Source organism: Neodiprion fabricii, chromosome 4 (genome assembly GCF_021155785.1).
Source record: "Neodiprion fabricii isolate iyNeoFabr1 chromosome 4, iyNeoFabr1.1, whole genome shotgun sequence".
NCBI lineage: Eukaryota > Metazoa > Arthropoda > Insecta > Hymenoptera > Diprionidae > Neodiprion > Neodiprion fabricii.
Genome location: NC_060242.1, coordinates 3,235,082 through 3,255,035, shown reverse-complemented (window position 1 = coordinate 3,255,035; position 19,954 = coordinate 3,235,082). Strand labels below are relative to the sequence as shown.

At 38.7% G+C, this 19,954-nt stretch overlaps 1 protein-coding gene and 1 long non-coding RNA gene across 2 annotated transcripts in view; one reads left to right on the top strand and one right to left on the bottom strand.

Annotated features, from left to right (window-relative positions):
• The window catches only part of LOC124179889 (latrophilin Cirl), a 177,975-nt gene that overhangs the window by 38,286 nt on the left and 119,735 nt on the right, over positions 1-19,954 (top strand). The gene's annotated exons all lie outside the window — the stretch shown is intronic.
• LOC124179890 lies at positions 1,883-19,590 on the bottom strand. The gene is made up of 4 exons (XR_006870167.1): positions 18,676-19,590; positions 6,557-6,674; positions 6,189-6,494; positions 1,883-1,935 (listed from the first exon to the last, which is right to left on the bottom strand). It is a non-coding gene; the product is annotated as an uncharacterized LOC124179890 (long non-coding RNA).

The window sequence follows — 19,954 nt, the reverse complement described above, 5'->3', positions numbered from 1 at the left end:
CCAATATTTCGATAAAACCTGCTATCGTACAGACAAAAATGTTTGCATGTACAAAAATTCACCGCTAGATTGAATAGAATTTTTTTCCCATCCCCGCTTTTTTCGATACAACGCGGCAGAAGAAAAAAACCAAAAAATAAACAAACAAACAAACAAACAAAATATACCAACAACGTGATAGAAAAAAGTTTAACATGGCAGGAACACGTTTAGTGTATCTGTATCTTGTATTAATTTTTTCGATCACTGCTATTACCGTTATTTCTCTCAATTTTCCTTCACCCTGCAAACCCTCTTCTACCCCTTTCATTATTCCTCTTCATTCTTTTCTTCTCCCACTTATTTTCCCACCGTTCAACAATTCATTCGAGTATATTTTTCCCCGATCCTCGATCAGCACCCTCCGGCACGTCTGTGGTTTTATTTTTCTTTTTTTTAATTTTTTATACTTTTACCGTATCGCGTCGTCTCGAAATCGCCTGTTAATAAAATATTCAAAATCGTATGTCAACAAACAGCAGGAGTCGTTTACGGTATGGCAAATGCGATCAAACAGCTGACTGAATCTAGCATCGCGTAACGTGTTACGAGGGATGATTTGGCTCGATTCTATTTACTTTTTTTTTTTTTCTCCCTTTTTTTCTAACGAAGAAAACAGCGCGCACTGTTAAATAATAATTGATTCGTACGAATATTGCGTAATACGTGCAACGTTCAGGGAAATGATTAAAGTTGGAGTCATTTTCAACGAATTCTGAATGTGGAAAGTTTCATTTCGGTTGCTTTTTTTGTTTTTTCTATATTACGGAATATGAAATTATCGGTTATTACAGCTCTTCTCGGGAATTTGAATTTTTGTGAACGACGGTAAATAACCGTGCAAAAGTTATCGTTACGTTGCGAGATAATATACGAGATCAGGAAAAACAAAAACAACAAAACAAAAAACACACAGATTCATCCGCCCCTGAATAAAAAAAAATTCAATTTCCTACAAACGTGAAGGAAATTTTATTATAACAACTCCCAATCATCTCGCTTCTGCTCTTTTGTTTCAAAATTACTTCTCATCTAAGCTGTATTTGAATCGTTACGGGATGATACGACAATATATAACCACGACATCGGGCGTCGTTAAGGGGTTTATATTGAATAGGGGTGCGGGAAAAATTGGTCGAAAATTTGCAAATCACCTTCAGAGACGCACACGTGAAATGATGCGAAAGGTCGAAAGTGTTATTACACACAGGTAATAAACAGGGACAAAAGTAGGCGTCCGATAAATGTTACCGCTGCGTTATATTACTATAAACAGAAACAATTTTCAAACCCGTTTACAAATTGGCGAGACGGGCGCCGTAACGCCGCGTTGTTCTTACGGAGAAAATAAACCTAATGAAAATAAATGAACGAGGGTGCGAAACTACGTATATATGCGTATGCATACATATATTTACGTATGCGTTGAGGGTTCAGGGTATACATTAACCGACACCGTTTCAACCCCCGAATTTTTCAAAATTTATATACATATACAGGGCACAATATTTCTTAATTCGTACGAATTTTATAAAAGGTATCAATTTTTCCCAACCCGGCAATCAGTGGTTTTTTTTTTTTTTTTTCTTCTCCTTCTTTTTTCTTTTCATCGTTTTTGTACGAATATCTTTTTTTTATTATTTATAAAGGATGAAATTGAGGATGAAAATTCAAAGACTTAATTCGGGACCGTGTATCGTATTCTAGTACAGTTGGACATTCGGTGCACATAATTGTCGAAATCTTTATCTTAGGTTTTATTGTTATTACTATGACAATTATCGGTGTCACATTTTGTCATATTGATATAGCACACGGTTTACAAAGTGATTGAAACACTCACCGATCTCGTTTCGTGCTGACAATTTGAAGCATCGTATTGTGTAAAACGAAGACCTGTAAAAAAGAAAACAATATTAATTACTTTCGATAAAGAGAAATACTTTTCCTTTTTTTTTATATACATATATATGTACGTACATGTACAACATTCAGCGGTAAGTTAAATTTAACGTAGAAAATCATTCGATCGAAACAAAATCCTGACTTTCCGACTTGTCGATATGTCGATGACAAAAAAACTGTCTGCCAATTTATGTATGCATGCGAGCATTGAATAAAAAAAAAAAAAAAAAAAGAAGAGAAAGAAAAACGGTGTAGAAGAAGAACAAGGTGGGATAAAATAAGCGTAAAATTTTGAGGGACGCGAGGATGAAGTAGAAGAAAGAAGGAAAAAGGAATGTTTCTTCGGTCGAGAGGATACGCGCCATTACTCGATCCCAGGTCCTGGTGACAGCCGATAATTGGACGTGTCCTTTGGTTCCTCGGAGCGCCTGTTTTCGTTGCTCCTCGGCTTCTGGTTTTCCTCGACGTCGGTTCGTCGAACCTTCGATCATTGACAGATCGAGCGTATAAGAAAGGTTACGGGGATGGAGGGAGGGAGGGATCCTGAAAAAAGGACTGGGAAGGATAGAAAGAAATAAAGAAAGAGAGAGAAGGAGAAAGAAAGAAAAGGACGAAACGCTTCCTGCGAAGCAACGGCCAATACAGGTTCGACTTTCAGCCTTTTGCAGGACGAGGATTAGAGATTAACTCTTGAGAGCGGTGTATAGAAAATCGGTACGAAAAGGTAACGAGAATTTTCGCTTTCCCTTTTTATTTTCTTATTTCCTTCGTCTTTCTTGTCGTTCCGCGCTAATCCGCGGCAGCCATTGGAAGATTGAAGTCCAGGTTCTGAAACGGGATGATAAGGGATGGGGCTTCCCGACTCCCCCCAAAGATTTTCTCTCTCTCTCTCTCTCTCTCTCCCTCTCTCTCGCCATGCACCGCATTGTGACAAAGATTTTCCAATTAAAGGAAGGTCCGTGAAGCCTGCGTGCTGCAATATATACATTAGGATGTTTCAGAAATATATAATTTCCCATTTTTCACCACGGCACGATCTACAAAATTTTTTTTAGATTTAAAAAAATGTCTGAAAGTAAAAAATAAACAGAGCGCGATCTTCCGCGTAACGTAAAACGATCATTTTTTGGCAGAAGCTTTATTATACGGGAGGTTTCAAACAATTGAAACATCAATTTTTCATTTTCTTATCCCTAAAAGAAACCCGAGTTTTGATAGAAAAAAATATCCTCGGAAAGAGGAAGCTCTGTAGCTTAAGCGAAAGCTATCGCTCATCGAAGGTTTCTAATTATAACAGCCAATTAACGTCCATAACGGACTTTTTGAAAGAAAAAAAATTTCAAACCATGACGATTGTATTTCGAATCAAGAACCAAAAAAAAAAAAAATAAAAAATTTCACCAGATTCCATTTGCTTGTGACGATTTATAAACAATTTTTAATCGCAAGGTTATTCTTACGAATAAAATTAGATTTTTTTTTCTTATATAATTAAAAACTTCCAATGACCGGCAGCTTCCACTCAAGTTTCTTTTTCTTTTTTCTACTAATATATATATATAGTCTTCCCTTAGTGCAAATCGAGTCCGGTTGTTGTCGTCACCGAATCGACGATGTATAATCGATCGGAATCGCGTTTGTTTTCATTTTAGAATCAACGCGGAACAAAACCTGTTAACTTTTAATCATTGTCCGGCAAATATAGAACTATACACACACCTACATACATACATATATATATATATATATACGTAAAGCTGCATCGAGGTGATTGATTTTGCTAAACAGGAGAGAAGCTGACGATGAGATAGCAAAAGTGAGAAAGAGATAGAGCGATAGACGAGAGACGGGATGACGCCCGTTTAAAACGTAGCTGTGCAAACATCACCGACGCTGATTGCTTCATTCTGCCTAGCGAAGCCGACTGTCGTTTTGTCCTATATAACCGCACAGCGTTTTTGCCGTTTTCTCTTCTTTTTGTTTTTTCTTTATTTTTTTGTTTTTAACTGCAAACCGTACACGGAGAGAAATGCAACAGCTTTTCCTTTTCATTTCCCTTTTTGTTTCTTTTTTTTTTTTTAGTTTGTTGGTTTTTTCCCCTCTTTCCCTTCGTCGTTTCGTTGTTTTCCTCAATCGGCGAACGAGTAAATTATTTTGGCGACGCTTTCGTTGCCGAGGAGAGGAGAGAAGAGAAGAAAGCAAAGAAATGATAAAGGCGGAAAAAATAAAAAAAATTTTAAAAAACGGCCCGATTTATCGTTTTGCACAATTAAAATTTCCTATAATTCGAAGAAATTTCTTCGCTTTTTCGTTTCTTTTTTTTTTTTTTTTATCGGACGGGTTCAGAAACGAATAAATAATAATTTTATCAATTTAATTCGGATTGTTCAAACAGCAGCTTTTCAAAGACAGTTTCTCTTTCTTTTCTTTTCTTTTTACTTTTTGTAACCTTCGTTCACGGTTTTTAATATCCTAAATATCAATCTTTTAACGATTTTGATTATGAATGAGAACGTTTTTAAACAGCGATGCGTAAATAAATTTTCGCGCGACATCTATCGCGTAATGCTGTCAAATTTAAATAAAAATTTGATCAATTACATATCATAACCCAATTCGATTCATAAATTCAATTGAATTTTACGCAAAACTGAGATTGCAACGCAAATGAAATTGGTTTTAGAGAAAAAATAAAGTGACCAGTGAGATAAAAGTGTAATATATCCTTAATACGTGTTTCCAGTTTAACGTCTGAATCAAGATAGTTTGTACAATAATACAGATTGCCACAGCAATCTAATTCACTTGATTGATAACATTTGAAGCCTTTCACACGTGTTTCATCTACGACAACTATTAATCCAAAATAATGAGCATAAGCGTGATTCCACCCTTTGTAACGATATAAATACGATCATCAACGAGTAATTAACCAACATTCAAACTCTGGCGGTTTTAATTGAATTACACAAACAATAATTGAACCAGACAAAATCGTATTCCGTTGAATTCAATGACATAATACCTTGAGTGAAGAGCCATCGAGAATGACGAATGTGCGTCACGCAATCGCCAATGAAGGGCGACGTCAATACCATCGTAGGAAAATTAGCCACTCGCGTTCCGTTTTTTCATCAAATCTGCATCATCGTTTGCCAGAGATCGTCCGACGCTCTTATCGTTACATCGTTGGATGATCCAGCTGCGTAAATTCCACGAGAGTCCCCCAGGACTGCCGGCTCCTGTATTATCCTGAAAAAGCATCCTAAAGTGCCGTCATTCAAATTGTCATTGAAAGAGAAATCCATTCAATTTATACACAATGACACGAAAGAAGGTGATTCGATTCAATCAAATAACAATCTCCTCTTCTTTACAATCCTGGACGAAAAATTGCAACTGCTCGGAACTTCCAAGCAACGATCATTTGGGCGTTCCTAATGACCAGCAATTTCAATTCGCCCCCATAAATAATTCACCGTGACTTGTTCTTTCCGCAGAATTGTTTCAGCGCCAGGTCAAAGCGTTTGAAGTTGCTAAATCAGTGATAGTATGTATAAAGGGTCGGTTCTGCGTAGAGATCCCGATGCCGACATCTTACCGACATTCTTGGCCAGTTCACAGCTGAGACAAGAACCCTGTTTTCCGATAATCGATACGATGGTAACGTAGAGCGCAAAGCGAAAGATACTTTTCCGATGATCGATAAAGTCGATCAGAGTGGTTTGTGTCTTAGCTTTGAAGCGGCCAAGAATGTCGGTAAGATATCGGTATCGGGATCTGTAGTCAAAAACAGCCATATATCTCTACTAAATACCCATAAGCCAAGTGAAAAATACGATTGCGAACCGAGACAGTTCGCTGTAAAGAAGAAAAAGGCGAAATGTACCGAGGCACGGACTATTCTCGCAGTATATCAGACCGGCTGACTCTCTTCTCTTGATCCTCGGAGTCCTCTAGCTCCCCCATTGACCAGATGAGGTATCGTCGAAGGCTGGAGGAGCGAGCGTAGAAGAGGTCCAATGGTATAAAAATGTCAGGTTGGAAAATGTATGAAATAAGAACTGGTAAGTAAGAATAAGTTGGAGGTACGGAACCAGGTCTCTGACCAATGTCGAACTGCTGCAGTGGAAACAGGAAAGGTCGGTGGTTCCGTGGCAGCAGAATAACTGGAGTCGTAGATCAGACTTATCCAAGAGTGTTATTCGTCTTTCCCCGCAAGGGAACCCCAGAAATATACTCACGTCTGTTGCTGTTTCTGCTGCTGCACCGGGTTGGTAGAAAGATCTTTACGATCTCGTGTCGGCCGCCAATTTAAGAACCTTAAGAACCACCGCTGCTAATGCTGATGCTGATCCTGCTGCTGATCCTGCTGATACCGATGCTCGTGCTGTACCAGCTGACCTCGTCTCAACCCCAAAAATCGTCCACCCCATTCGCGTTTTCTTCACTCTTCACTCCTCGCCCGTTGAGTAGCCCGGCTGTACGATTGTTCGGGGATGAATTACCACCCCATGGATGGAATTCCTCGGCAAGACCGGCAAGGATCACTAATGCCCCAACTCCATTACCTTCGAGACTCATTACCTTCGAAATTACGCTTATCGCTTACCTCCGAGCTTCTCTCTGTGATCCCGAATTCGACCCGTCATCCTCCTTGGATCCTTTTCCCGGATCTGGCCTCGATCGTTCCTTTGTTTTCAGGTCAACATCGGGGATGAAAAATTTGTCTGGAAAAATCATCAAGTTTCCAATTAATCGTCGGTGTTCGTTCAGAGAAAAATATCGAGTAGGTTAGCAGAGTTGACGTAAAGAAACGTTGAAAAGAAGACATTATTCCGAGACTTTGGAATCAAAAAAATATAGCTGAGCTTGCGTGCGACGATTGAGGTGAAAAATGTCATCGATGTGAATTGTTTTCTCTCAAAGTATAGTGTCTGATGAATATCTTGAATCGAGGAAAGAGGATGAAAGAGTCTTTTTCACGGTGAAAAATCTCCAAGAAAATTTGCGGAGCGGAATTGTAAGAAAGAGAAGAGTCAGTAGCCCGTGGTGCTGGATGCCCCTTTGGTTTTGAGGATACGCGGGGTATTCGAAACACGCAGCGAATGATTCCCAGGGTGCGTTATAGTCTTGCGGACGCCACGGTTCATCGCGTCTCAGTCGACGCGTTCCAGCTCTGAGAATATATGTCCCGCGAGATCAGAGGCCCCCATTCGTCGTCTCGCTAAAATTAAGCATCCCGCGACCCGAGCGTGCCTGGCACTGCGACAGATTTGTGTTCATCGAGCTGGAGTAGAAGAGCAGAGAAGAGAAGAGATGAGAAGAGAGAAAAAGCTACCAGACCTCGAAAAGCTCGGATACTTTTCACCGCCAAAAAGCCAACTAGTACATATTTTCTCATATAATTGCAACGAAGAATGAATGTATCTTAAGGAAAACATCTTTTGACACCAATTTTTCATCTTTGTTCTAGCTGTCAAATTTTGAGTTCTTCCATGTAACTAAGAAAAGGAAAAAAACAGTTTTATAAGATAAAGTTTGTTTTCAAATTAAAACTTCATATCTAGAACTCAGCCTCAAAATTCGTGTTTACCGATGTTATTTATCAACGTAAAGAAGACAAATGCAAAGTTTATAAATAACAAATTAAGAACTTAAAAAAACTGGTTTTTTTTTTTCGTTTTTGTTTTAGTTTTGTTCTTTTTGTCTACGAATGTAATAAATATAGCGTTTCGCATCAAAAAATAGTTGAACGATTAAAGATCGTCTGGATTATGCAATGACTTTGATGTCATGATTCTTGAAAATCCAAACAGAATTTCTAAAGAACGGATGAATATTTCTTTGACGGATATTCTGAGGATTTGTTTTACGACATCATTGCTCAATTCGACCGTCATTTCAAAGTCTACGTTTTATTAAAAATTAAATTAACCTTGTTTCGGTCTTTATACGGAATCCTTGTCAGGTATGCAGGCATGAATAGTCAATCGTAACGATACATGTACCTAAGAATCACTCTGATCTTTTTTCCTTTGGATGCATTAAGTGTAAAATTGGTCCGATTATTTTCAAACGAATTTTACGTCACAGGTCTTCTAATTATATCGTTGGTTTATATTTAATTATTCTTGGCAATATTTCACAATGATTATTCTTAAGCTATTCTGACCACTTGAAGGAAGAAGACGAAAAAAAGTTGAATGAATTAGAAATTTCGATACAATTTGAAACAAAAAATAATCACGCTAGATTTTTGGCTGAATCCAAGCTTAGTAAATATGTAAGCAAACAAACAGACGGTGATAAATTGAATTCCATCTCGATTTAACGCGAAAGAGCAACAAGCTAAAAAAAAAAAAAAAGAACCTCGTCGTTTGCGAAAATTTTTCAAATCACGAAAACAGCGAATAAAAATCTCCAATTAAACGTGCGTTCGCAGCGTAACTTTGAATACTCAGAGAGCGTATTATAATACAGTAACTAGGTTGAAAATAGCACGCAAAGAAAAGTGAAAAGGGTGAAGAAGAATCGAAGAGATAGAGAGAAAGAAATGGATATCAAGACTCGCGCGGTAAAGTTACATATTTTTATTGTATCGGCCGGTTGTCTCTCGGGCAGAATTGTGAAACGAAGAGTAAATGCGAAGACGACGATGCGACGACGTTGCCGAAGGGAGAAGAACCTGGCGAAGCGAGGGTTTCTAAACAGTATCAATCTTTCGCGACGCGACTCGCTTTGATCTCCGGGAATAACCTTTAGGGCTTGAGCGATTAAATTTAAACGCGTGCGGCGCGCGGTATAATGTATGCAAAAAGCTCGGAGAGAGAGAGAGAGAGAGAGAGAGAAACTTGGGGGGGGGTTAAGGGGTTAGTAATGAGGGGGGGGAGGGGTTCAGACACGTGGTTTTACCGCGACACGAGTCTAGAGGATGATTAAAGCGAATGGTTACATGTACCATACATATGTATATATGTATATATGGGGAATTCCATGCGAACCCGACAAACATCTGACCCTCGGAATTTCTGATTTTGTTTAAAAAAAAAAAAAAAATTCCGCAATATTGTCCCGACTCTGAAACAGTGCTCTGAATTTTTGTCAAATTTTATATTCGACTGCTCAATTATTTACAAGTATGTAAACTTATTTTGAAAAGGATATTTTTTCAAATTTTCAAAAACTGTTGTCTTTTCCAAATATTTGAAGACCGGGTTCACGATGGGCCGATTTTTTTTTTCAACTTTTTTATCAACACTTTCCATTCTATGCATTTTATTTTTAATTTTTTTTTTTTTTTTTTTTGTGGTCAACTTTTGTTCAACATTGTTTGAACGGTCTGAAAATATCTGAACAATTCTCAAAGCTTTTATGTCTCACCTCGAACATTTTTAAGCCGGTTACATTGTAGAGCGATGCTTGTCTATTTCTTTTTTTTTAACAAATATTCTGAGTTAAAAATAGAAGTTTTGAGAATTTTTCAGATATTTTCGGACAGTTTAAGCAACGTTTTGATTGATCAAAAAAATTAGAGGTGCGCAAAAACAAAAAATAAAACAAAAGTTGGCCCTTCGTTAAAAACTTTAAGAACGTACTTTTCGACATCACTCTCAATATTTGTAATCGATTAAATAAGTGAACGAGAAAAACTGAAAAAAATCAGGGTACCTACCATTACAGAATTCCGACAATTGCAAAAAAAATTTTTTAATAAAATCAAAAGTTGTGTAGGTCGGATTCGCATGGAATTCCTCAAATACGTATAAGGTAGTCATATTACTACGTAGTTATAGACATATAGCAAAAAAAAAAAAACGAAAAGAACACAAGTAATTATTAATTTTTTTTTTTTTTTTTCCTCGACACGCGTCGCTTTTCGCCCTTCTCTTCATCCTCTGTGCTCTCCTACCTGCAGTACTCTCTACATTTATTACTCCCCACCCTCTCTCCGCGGCTCGCATTTCCCAGGAGGTGGATACATTTTTTTCTTTTATATTGTTATTGTTTTTTTTTTTTTTTTTTTTGTTTCTCGTTTTTCTTTTTTTCCTTCCACTTTTTTTTTATTTTTCTCGGACATTTCCTTTGCCATTTTCACTTCGTCCCTTTTTCACCCGAGCCGCTGTATTCATTTAGTATGTATGCATGTATCGTAGCTATTTCTTCTTTGCGTTTCTTTCGCTTTGGTCGCTTTTCTTTCTGTCTACCTTTTTTCACGTCACGTTTTTCGTTTTTTTTTTTTTCCTTTTCTTTTACTTTGCGACCCGCGCGCTCTCGTATTCCCTATCTCCAGTAATTCACTTGACTTTTATGATTTTGGGACACATACACGCTTTCGCTGCAGCTTTCATCTCTCTCTCTCTCTCTCTCTCTCTCGCACCCCCGAGGCGACATCGGGCGTGAAAAAAGGTGCGTAAAGTGTCCGCGCGAAACTCGCAACCCCGGTCATTTCAATTTTGTTTTTTTACTCTTCGCTTTCACCTTTCTTCTTTTTTAGTTTTTTTTTTTTTTCGACGCGCCTCGTCGCCCCTTCGCGAACTCTCGGGTGAGCAACCCTTTGAATTATGCAGCCGCGAGAGAGAGTCAGCGTGACGCGATTGCATCACCGTCAAACTTGTTCCGTATATGTTACATTATATTTACAATCCTGTTATAATATGCAAATTTGAAGACGAATTAAGTTATGCATATTTATCGCATAATGCTTATAAACAGTTGGCGATATTAACGTGAGCTTAAAAGCAATTTCGTACGTAAAAAATAGACGAGAGTGGTGATTTCAAAGTCAATTATTTTAATCAAAGGAGTTTAGAAAACTTGGTGGAATCGGCTGAATTGTGTTGATCGAAAATTGCGTTATTTTGTGTAATAATAAAAATTCAATTCATTCGGTTTGAAGAAGCTGAAATTTATTTAAAAGTTTGTTTGGAGAATTTTTTTAATCGGTTTAATAAACTTCACGAAGAAGCTGAAAAGGATATTATCGACACTCGAAGACGACTCGGTAACAACGGTGAGAAAAAAAAAAACAAAAGAAAGAACAACTGCAACAACTAAATACTCGTTTTCTTTGCGGTAGAAGAAAAGAAAAATTGATTAGAATTTGAAGAAGTGGATTGGTGCAAAAGAGAATGAGAAGAAAAAATGTATTCAAGCTCCAAAGTACGAGATACAAGAACATCCCCGAAAAACGAAAAACAAAGTGTGTTTCACCCCTTCGAATCATCATCAGCATCTATTTGCAGCAGCAGCAGCAAATAACATGAATTGATGGGGCGGGGTTGAAATTTCGAGTTTTGAATTTTTTGGTGGCAAAAGTTGAAGTAAAGAAATCAAAATGGTCCGAAAGCCCACGCTCAAAGTTCCGAAAGTGCAAAAATGAGAAAATTGAAAAATGAAATTTTACCACTTTGATTGATCCTTCTTTGTTTTGGACTTTCGATATTTTCACGTTCGGGAATCCGATTAAACTACGACGTGCGAGTATATTTCAACTGTCGAAATTTTACACTCCCGAAACTTTACATTTCGGAATATTTCCCCACCGAAACCTTTATACTTTTCTAAACTATGGTCAAAATCGTAACTTGAATTATCTAAATCTCGAATTTCCGAACTATCAACCCTGGTTGTTTCTTCAAAGTTTCAATCGTTCGGCTCAATTTTCGCCCGCCAAATAATACTCGCAATTTAACGCGCTTCCGGAAGTTCAACCCCGTCCCAATTTCATCACGCCTCCGCACACACGGATCGCAATCAGGGTTTGTCTTAACAACCGTGCATTGTCCGCGCGTCCCCCTAAAAATTCTATCGGGGTTCGACGTATCCTCCCCAAAATTTCCCCCCTCCCGCAATTATCTCTCCTTGCATTTTAAGGGACGCCTCGCGTCGCGTTGTCCCAGATACGACGAAGCGAGACGAACCCTTGCATTACGGGCATTATAGCCGAAGCTCGCCTCGCGTATCCAGTTTCATTAAGCGCATTTCGAGGACCCCGTGAAGGGTTGACGCGGCGCGGCGTAACCGAAATAATCCGAAACGCAGGAGACGCTGCGAACCTACCCGCGGTAATTGTACCTTATTCGCGTCGGCTCCGAGTTTGTTACCCTGGAAACACACCCCCGACCTGCATTCACCCTCTGCAGCTGCAGCGGCTGACGGATTCAGAATCGCCGACTCTCGGACGCACCGACGCTAATGGATTTGACAAGATTGAATTATAGGAAACAGCGAACGGCTGCCTGTGCCGCGTTCCGTGACAATTTCAACCCTCGAAATTTCTCGAGTCTCTTTTTTTCAGAGTCGTCGGTCGATCGGTGGAAAGAAATGCGAAGTAATAACGGCGGTTAGAAAAATACGAAATGACGGTACCAATTTTGAAAACGATTTTTTACAATTAATCCTCATCATTTTTTTAACCAGTCGACGATTCCGATATTATTATATAATTTTACAAATTTTTTTGCCAAGTTTTTCAGAATCGGTTGATCGGATCCAACGAAGTGTAAAATTATTCAACGAGAAAAAAAAACAAAAATAGGAAATCTTTTCAGAACGGCTACGACGAATTAATCGTCATATCGACAAATCCAACCCCTGATAAACTTCACTATGTAGGAATAAGAAGTATCAAATATCGTTTTCCAAACTCCGAAAAAATCTATCAATTAGTTTTTTGGATGATGGAAATTTTTTTTTTTTTTTTTTTTTCTACCACTTGTAGCTGAAACTTAGCCATTTTCAAAACCGTAAAATCATCTAATCTATAGTCAATATCTTGTACGGGAAGAAAAAAAAAACCATCAGATACATTCTAATACCAATTTAGAAACCACATTCTTCGATTAAGTAATCATTTATATTAGCTAATCTCTTCACAAATCATTTACAAAAATTACTTTTCCTTAACTTTTCTTTCTTCTTGTACAAGGCTTGAAACAATCATCATAGTCACATGAATAACTGTCGTTATACCATAAAAACAAAAGAAAACTAATAAAAGAATAAAAAGAAAACGTACCGAAAAGAATTCGCGAGTATAAATCGATCGTTGTATAATTGGCACGGAATGACCTATACATAACCGTGTATCGTATCGCGTATCAAGGCACATATTGAAAGGCAGTCGGAAAGTAATGGACCGGACATCTAAATGGCCACGAGAGGTTCTGCAGGCGACAATAATCACCGTATGTACAAAATTCGTCCAATTTATCACGGACAGCCGCAGTGCTTTGCCGTGCAGCGACACGGTGTGTGCTAATGAAAGTTGTAGTCGAAGAGGAGAGAGAGAGAGAAAGAGAGAATGAGAGAAAGAGAGAAAAAGCTAGAGAGAGAGAGAGAGAGAGAGAGTTGCTAGCTAACTCGTCTGGAAATATAGTGGGATTAAATCTGCAGGGTCTCCGGTAATGTGTCAGGGACCCGGAATATAACTGAGATGAATCACCGACTGCGTCCAGGTCGCCATTCTTACTGCGCTTTGTTTCGCACTAATCTCCCATACGAGGAGGATAATAAAATTAAGCAACTTTAATAGAATTTTACACAACGCGAGCATGTTTAACACGTTTTCCGTACTCAGAAGTACCCGTTTCTATGACGGTAGAGTGATTCTGCGAATGCGCATGCTCCAAGTACGGCAAATACCACTTCCCAGGCCTAGGAGTGTTGAAAGTCGTATTTTCCGCACTGCGCGCATGCGCTGTCGCAACAAATCTTCCGTTACGCGATTTTAACCTCAATTTCGTGCTTCGTGAAAAAACGCGTCACATACTCGCGTTGGATGTGAAGAATCGAGCGCAACGAGGAGGCGACGGTCTTTTTGCTTCGCGTGTTTGTAATATTCGACTTTCATTTCACATACGACTCGTTTTTGCAAACTTACGCTCGGCCCGAAATGACCGATTTTGCATCTTTGTCTAATATAATGAGATTTATTTTTTCTCTCTTTATTTATGGCTAAACAAATGGAAAGAAAAGAAAAGAAAGAAAACATCTGACAAGTCATAGAAGAGATTCGACTTTGTTTTTATTACATTTAAAACTTCTGGCATCAACACTTTGGTTTTTGAAAATCAATTGTCGCTAGCTATTTTCGTTTGTTGCACTGATTTTTCGATTTTTCATGTCGTATTCTCATGGAAGAATAATCGTGAGAAACAAATTCATCCAGGTCAGAAAAATAATCCTTATAATAATAATCGAATCTGGAAGAATTATTTACTAGATTTAACGTTAACAAATATCACTGCGTATCTTATTCATTCATTGCTGTAAACAAAAACAAAAGACGAAGAACAAAAATTTAATAAAATCTCGTCCTTAATATTTCTCACGCAAAATGGTAAAAGCAAAAAGGTATAATCGTCATTTACATTCACGAATTTCATTTAATCGGATTTAAGTACATAAATTATGTTACGTATATATATATATATATCAAGTTTGCATTTCCTTCGAAAAGCGAAAATAGTTGTCAAAACAGTCGAAAAACATCTCCAATATGAAATTTATCAAACAACCTGTAAATATATAAAAATTCGGTAAATAATACCCCTGATTTTTATCAATTTTGTTTTTCTCTTTTTTTTCTTCCTCTCTTCTATTAACGGACAAACGGCACCCGGTTGGGCAACCTTTACGGTATAATATAAAAACGTGGGCGAGTTTTTTGGGGTTGTTGGGAATTTTACCGATGGTCAGGGAATTTCGCGATATATATATATATATCCAATGGTCGTATTTCGTTCGTTCTGATTAGCCCGCGAAGCAGCGAGTCTCGTCTCATCGGTAAAAATTTTTCCCGCGTATAGAAACTTAGAGATATCGATATTTTCTTTCCACCCACTGCCATTTGTCTCTTTTCTTTGCCTTTGTCGTTTTCTCCATCTTTTTCCCACACACGCTCCCGCGATACTCGTCCCTGAAACCGCGACGGGCAAAAGTACCGTACCGTTTACGTATATTGCATAACAAACACGGGTCCGAAGAGATGCGTCCGAATTCGACCGAGGTGTGCCGAAAAAAAAAAAAAAAAAATTGGGTTGAGGAAGGAGGGCGGGGGGAGAAAAAAAAAACAGGGCCGTAAGTCGAAAAACGGCAAATCACTCCCGGAGGCGCTTTTCGCCGACTATCGATGTCCTAGGTTGGTATATTCTCCTATCTCGAGGGCTGCGAAGGGCGGAGGGATAGTTTAGAGCTTGCAAGCCCGCGGCGAATCTCTCCGTGTATTATCTCACGTATGTATATAAATACACAAAGGACGCACACACACGCACTCGCTGCAAAGGATGCGTACTGCTTTCTGGCAGGCTCCATTGTGGAATTAAATATAACCCCTAAAAAATTCGACCCGATAGCTATCCGCGGGGGATGATGAAAAAAAAAAGGGGGGGGGGGGGGGTAAAATTGAAACGAATCCTCGCGGTGGAAAAGGTGAAGAAAAACGAGTTGCAAAGAAGAAGATGAAGAAGAAGAAGAAGAAGAAGAAATAGATAACACGGACAGAAAGGAAAATCGGCATATAAATTCGTATGATATACATTCATGAGTGCGGAACAAAAAAAAAAAAAAAAATAAGAAGAGTGAGACAAGTCTCGGAGGTTGAAATGTATCGTAGATCGAAGAGTGAATTTTCAGAATATTATTCAGAACTGTTTATTTTTTAATCATAAACAGAAAAAAGAAATAAAGACAGAAAACGACAATTTCCAAATTTATTCCAGTTCCTAACAAGTTGCCTTTGGACTGGCCGTTAGACGGTCATCGAACATTCCGTTCCCACACCGCAGGTTCCAAATTTATAGAGAAAAAAAGAATTACATCAAATTCGAATTCAGATTCGTGATTAACGATTTTAAAGCCCTTGGATTCCATATTGCAAGAAAATTCTTTATCTATAACACAAAAAACCTCTGCCTACCAATTTCTACCAAAATCCGGTATATTTTTAGATTATTTTCCACCACATTCGATCGCCATTTTGAATTTCGCAATCTGACTTCAGATTCGTGATTATCGACTCGAAAACCTCACGAAACCAATATTCATTCAAATCCGTTCACCCATTCTCATCATTTCCACTTGATTGTTTGGAATATTGTTATTTAAATGAACCGATCAAAGGCAAAGTCCATTCAGTTCTAAGTTTGAAAAAGTCGCGTTGATTGAGATGAAAAAAAATTGATCGCATACGTACATATATACGAAAACATGCAAAAGCACAGACTTCCGTCTGAAAACGATCGAAGGTGGTTCTCTAAAATTCAAAACGCGGATAACTAGTGAAATGTAAACATTAAATTTTCGGGCCAAATACGAAACAACTCGTATTTTTCTCCTAAAACAGAAAAAAACGCGAATTTAAAAAAAAAAAAAAAACAAACCATTTTTTTCCGAACCATTTTCATCGCAGTTTATTCGTTGAAATTTTCCTCCCCTACAAGGGAAGAACAGAAAGCGCGGCGTATAGAAACGGAGCATGCATGTAGCGGTATAATTCGACTAGGAGTGAACCCGTAGATGCGGAAATGCGGGCGCGTTAACTTCCGGACTCATGGGATGAGGGTTGCTGTATTACAGGATACGGAGAGAGAGGGAGAGAGAGAGAGAGATGCCGCGCCGCGGTTTCACGAGGAACTCGCTAATCCCTGCATGGAAACATTTCAAGTCTGACGAAGCCCCTCGAGGAAGGGGGTCGGGTTCGGTCTTAACGCGAGACTCGGCGATGGAACACCTAAGACACTTATTTCTTACGCCCCTGCCTGCAATTCCTCTATCTTATTATGCTAATTCAACCCGGTGTCAGCCTCCGGCTCTGCGCATGATATGAAAGGCTCGCGTCTCGAGGCGACGGCAAACTTTCATAATTGTTCGATCAAAATTATTATCACCCTAAGGTTTACTCGCGCAATTTTGACACGGCTATTCGAAATATTGCGGTATAAGAATTTCAAATTTTAACCGTGCGAATAAACAATCAAAAGAAAGGATCGACGATGGCGCGAAACGATTACGCGTACCTCGTTTTTCCCAATTCCAGCAATATTCAAACAGTTTTTTTTAACGATACCTGTTTTACTCAAGTTTTCTAGTCGCTGTAAGAAATCAAAATTTTCTCAAAATAAAACATTACAAAAGTTGTTATTAATCAAATGACAGTGAAATGCATAGTGAAAATATTACCACTTTCAGTCTAGCTGTTCAACGGTTAAAAGTATCAAACTAACAAACATTAATTTTTAGCTGCAACTCAGCACCGATAAGAAATCGATTTTTCGTTCTTATCCGATCTGTCAAAATTTCCCGTATAAACGAAGCGGATAATTAGTGAAAAGCGACATCTGCGACCTACGAAGACCGAACCAGATTGCATCTGGGTGAAACTTTTTCCCTCTGCGATTTTCTTCTTTTCCAAGAAAATTAAGGGACAGAGAAGTCGGTTCCAATAATACACTCGTATAATTCAGCAGTTTGAAAAGAAATTTTTGTTCGATCAAAAAACTCGTCTCGCGTGTCTGGAGGAGAATTTTTTTTTTTCTTCTCTCTTTCTCTCACGTATACATTATACATAGAGCGGTTATACAACGGAATAATCCGGACGTATTTGGAACGGATCGAAACGTGAAATTATTCTCACGAGTTATCGTTCGAACGCGGCATCGAGTTTCATTCGAAAACGCCTCCGGGGATGACACGGAAAACTCTAGTTTCATCGAAAAACACGAGACTCGCCAATCGGCCGTATCGTCTGTGCGTAGATACACTTGTTTCGGTTTTTCCCGTCGAGTTTTTCCACATATTTTATTTATTTTTTTTTTCCCCCACTTTGTTCGCTCTATTTTTCCACCTTTGTTGTACGATACGATCGCTTTTCCTACACCGCAACGTTCATCGTGGATGGACTGAAAAACTTCTGTTATTATGATTTGAACAAAGCGCGAACGGTATTACAAGATGTATTATATTCTCTGGCAATCAGTCTTTGAACAAGATGTTATATCGGTCTTCGTAATCGGTGGTAATTCGTCAAAAAACTCGTTGTTTTAACTCTCTTCGAACAATGTCAATCTTTGATGAAGAATGTTGGCAGTAATTTCAATGTAAAATTGAAATATTACAGTTCGAAAGAAACGAATCATGGTTTATTGTCAGGTAAAATAAATGCGAATAATCGTTACCTTTCACCGGTAAACGATGAAAATATTATGCAAGATACGATTTTGTCGATCGGTTAAAAATTCTGTCAGGAAAAAAAAAAAAATAATACCAATGGATTTGTTTCATCGCAGGGGTAAAAAATTGTTTCGGTATTTTTTCGTCGAATCGTAAGAAATTCCGCGTCGAATTTGTGTAGAAAAAAAATGTCATGTTAGAATTTCGTGCACTGTGTAAAAAAAAAAAAGAAAAGCAACGAATGTGTCTCCCCTATAATCGAATGAAAACAATGATTCGGCCTGCGAATTAAATCCACGTTACATTAGTATTCGATCGTAGAACGAAATTATATCTGAAATGCAATGCGAAGAAAACGAAATAGAAAAAAAAATACTCTATCAGAGTTTGTCAGCTTGTTTCTAGAAATTATACTCATCAGATTATGAACCTATTTTTTAATTTTTACTCCCTTCACGTCCACCGCTCATTTTTTCCCCCTCTTTGCAAATGAAAAAACGAAAGGAATCGGGCACAAAAAGAGGCGGGGGTCAATTTCAATCCCGTTGAGTTACTCACCATTTCTTGCCTTGTGGAAACGCCGAGACGTCCGTCGGCGGATTCTGCTTGCTCGGTGAATCAAACACTCGTCCAGTTGTAATTCAAACGCTAATAAAGCCGCGTAGCGTATCTACTTCGAAACAACCGATCGTGATCACTGCACCGCAAATATAACAACGATAATAACGCGAAGAACATCAGTCGCGAACTTTCTTTGCCCGGACGATCTGCGAGAATACATCCGAGTGTTAAACAAACAAGATGGCGGCCGGAAGTTTCAAATTCGATCGAATGCGGAGAAAAAACTTTGACCAGGTGTTTTCGGGGTCGGTGATTACGAATCTGAAGTCAGATCTCGCAAATTTAATACGATGAATCTAATCAGCGACCCCGAGAACCCCTGCGCAAAGTTTATTGACCATATTCGATGAGATCGAAACTTGCATCGACCAAATGGATCCGCGGTCTTCAATTTTTTCAATCTGTTTTCAGACACGTCATCAGCGACACCTGCACGGAACCATGACGTACTACATTTTCATAAAATTTTACTCAGGGCAATAACGTGTCACTCAAAGGATTAAACCGATCGAAAAATGGTTGAAAATCTCCCACCGCGTTTCGGAAGTCGTTTAAAGCGAATGTAAATTACTTGATAAATCGTCTATCAGCGACATGAACTCACCCATCGAAATGCCTCGATACCACCGTCGCCGAATCAGAACCGTTCGTTTGTTTTTCAAGCGTATAAAATCTCGGACGAACCACAAGATAAGAACATAAAGTGAAAAGTGTAAGATTTTTTTTCTAACGACAATGATTCGCGTCACTCGAATCCACCGCAAAACCACAAAATTCTAACGAACACTGCGGTCGTTTATTCGCACGAGAATTCTCGTCGTTTCGACGAAATTCTTGGCTTCTCGACACTCACACGCCAGGTACGCGTCCGTTCCACGTCGCAATTAAACTGGCAGTCGTAATTTCGTCGCGTGTGCTCCCCCCTCCCTCCCACCCCCCCTCTTCATCTCCCCCCCCAACAACTGCCCATCAGCCGTTTGTTTACGTTTACTAAACTCGCTCAAACAGGTCTCGACGCGCCTTCTTCACAGTCGACGATTCTGGAGACGATAATAATGTTCACGACGCGTGAGAATCGCGATCGGGTAACCGAAGGGGATGATTGAAAACGGACGTACCAACCTAAGTGTAGTTGTTTTTTTTTTCTTGTCAGGTGTTCACTTCGTTCGTGTACGCACTGGTGAGAAAAACAATTGATTGTACAGATAGATTTTGC